Here is a 2,500-nt window from a genome sequence, read left to right on the forward strand (position 1 = left end):
CTGGATATTCACATGGTTCTTGTGTCTTTACAAAAGTTGATCTTAAGAGTGGTTATCATCAGATTAGGATGAAGGAAGGTGATGAATGGAAAACTGCTTTTAAGACTAAATATGGTTTGTATGAGTGGTTAGTGATGCCTTTCGACTTAACTAATGCTCCAAGCACTTTTATGCGTTTGATGAACCATGTTTTGCGTGCATTTATTGGTAGATTTATAGTTGTGTATTTTGATGATATCCTAATTTATAGCAAAAATTTGGAAGAACATGTAATGCATTTGAAATCTGTTTTGAAAATTCTAAGGAAAGAAAGATTGTTTGCTAACCTCAAAAAGTGCACCTTTTGTGATGAGAATCAACAAGCATTCAAGAATCCATTGCATGTTCCAGTTGGGCCTATTACAAGAGCAAGATCCAAGAAGATCAAAGAAGCACTTAATGGGCTGATTCAAGAGATTTGGGCTGATTCTAACGCAAGACATTCCAAGCTTGGCCCAAAGGAAGCTGAAAACGTAATAAATTTAATTAAAACTATTTAGGGCTGATCTGGCTTAATTGCGAGTGATTTATGGCATGAATTAATGGCTGATTGACTTTCCAGCTTTATATCAGTTAAGGCAGATTTTTTCCTATTTTAGATCTGCTAATTTCAGACCAAATCAACTTTTATTTAGGGTGTTATTATTTAGTACGTTTTTTAGATATTTTCCTTGTATTTAGGTGCATTTAATGCTTTTTAGGTCAAATTTGATTCTTGATTTGGTAAGGTATCAATTAGGAGTTATTTTATAATATATTTTCTTGTTTGTCAAGTTTTATGGAGCCCTTAAATAGGGCTTGAAGTCTGTAAACGTTTTTGATAATATTATTGAATAATAATCAAAAAAGGTGAGGCTTTTCTCTTCTTTTGGTTCTTCAAGAACTGTAAACTTGTCAAGGATTCTTCCTTGTAGTGTTCAAACTTTATACCTTTGGTTCGTGATTCTTTATAATCATTGGGTCAAGGTCAACTTATACCTTTGGTTCGTGTTTCGATTATAAACGTTGGATCAGGGTTTCTATCAAAAATCTGAATTTTAGCTTTCTTGGGCAAGTATTCCAATATTTTTGTTGGGTCTCAAAGTGTGTCGATTGAGGTTCGCATCATTTGGTATTAAATATTCTAATATTTTTGTTGGGTCTCAAAGCGTGTCGATTGAGGTTCGCATCATTTGGTATCAGAGCACAGGTTCTAAAATCAGTTTTCTATCCCTTTATTTATTTATTTTTTTCCGGTTATCATCCTATCTTATTCCTTTTGTATTCTTCACTCATTGTTCTTATTTTTTTTTGTTTTTGTTGAAGTGCACTAGGTTAAAATCGTGCACCCAGCTCTTAAAAAAAGAAAAAAAAAGAAAAAAAAAAAAGAGACATCAGAACAGAATTAGAAAAAAAGAAAAAAGAAAATAAATTTTTTTTGTAGTTTCAATTCTCTCAGACCAGAGTATCATTTTTTTTTTGTCCTCTTCCTTTGATTTAGTGTTTCTGTCATATTTTCTTGCTGTTGGTATTTGTTTTTACACTACAAGTTGAATTTCTTGATCAAGTTTATTAGTTTAATGAAGAACTGAAAAGGTGAAGTTACGAGTGGAAAAAGGCAAGAGAGTGTGAGAATACTATCGGGAAAAAGCCAATTTAAGAGTGAAACACGAGTGGGAGTGACATAATTTAAGTGCAAACACGTGAGGGAGTGTTGTGAGGAATTATTTCTAACAATTCTCTGCTATTTCAAAAGTATGTCTTTCAGGTGTGAAATATCAAATAGGGAAGGAGGGGAGGAGTCGTCCATCATTTTGCAGGCGATGCAACAACAATTTGAATGCATGAACGTGGTGTTTAATGAGATTCGGGATCGGATGAATAGGCAAGACACTGTTATTGCTACTTTGCGTGAGGAGCGTCCCCAAAGAGGGCCTAATGCTAGAAGGCAAGAAAGGCATTCTCGCATGAATGATTCTGATGACTACCACGAGCATGAGTTTGAAGATGAAGAAGATCAAGCTTCATTGAACAATGAGGGTAGGTTTGTGCCAAGGGGAGAAAGACGTGGCAGAGGTTTCCGAAGAGATCCAAGATGGCAAAATGGGACTGACAGGAACCTAGGAAACATAAAAATGAAGATACCAACATTCCAAGGGAAAAATGATCCAGAAGCATATTTGGAGTGGGAGAAGAAGGTGGAGTTAATCTTTGAGTGCCACAACTACTCCGAGGAGAAAAAGGTAAAACTCGCTGTCATTAAGTTTACTGACTATGCTGTTATATGGTGGGATCAACTTGTGATGAACAGAAGGAGAAACCATGAGAGACCTATTGAGAGTTGGAAGGAAATGAAGGCCATCATGAGGAGGCGGTTTGTTCCTAGTCATTACTATAGGTACTTGTATCAGAAATTACAGAGTCTTACTCAAGGCTATAGGAGCGTGGATGACTACCATAAGGAGATGGAGATTGCCATGAT

The 2,500-nt window shown here is 35.6% G+C and overlaps 2 pseudogenes; one reads left to right on the plus strand and one right to left on the minus strand.

Annotated features, from left to right (window-relative positions):
- The window catches only part of LOC142620530 (uncharacterized), a 35,007-nt pseudogene that overhangs the window by 14,395 nt on the left and 18,112 nt on the right, over nt 1-2,500 (minus strand).
- LOC142619393 (uncharacterized) overlaps nt 1-2,500 on the plus strand; it is a 9,940-nt pseudogene that overhangs the window by 399 nt on the left and 7,041 nt on the right.

Source organism: Castanea sativa, chromosome 12 (assembly GCF_040712315.1).
Source record: "Castanea sativa cultivar Marrone di Chiusa Pesio chromosome 12, ASM4071231v1".
NCBI lineage: Eukaryota > Viridiplantae > Streptophyta > Magnoliopsida > Fagales > Fagaceae > Castanea > Castanea sativa.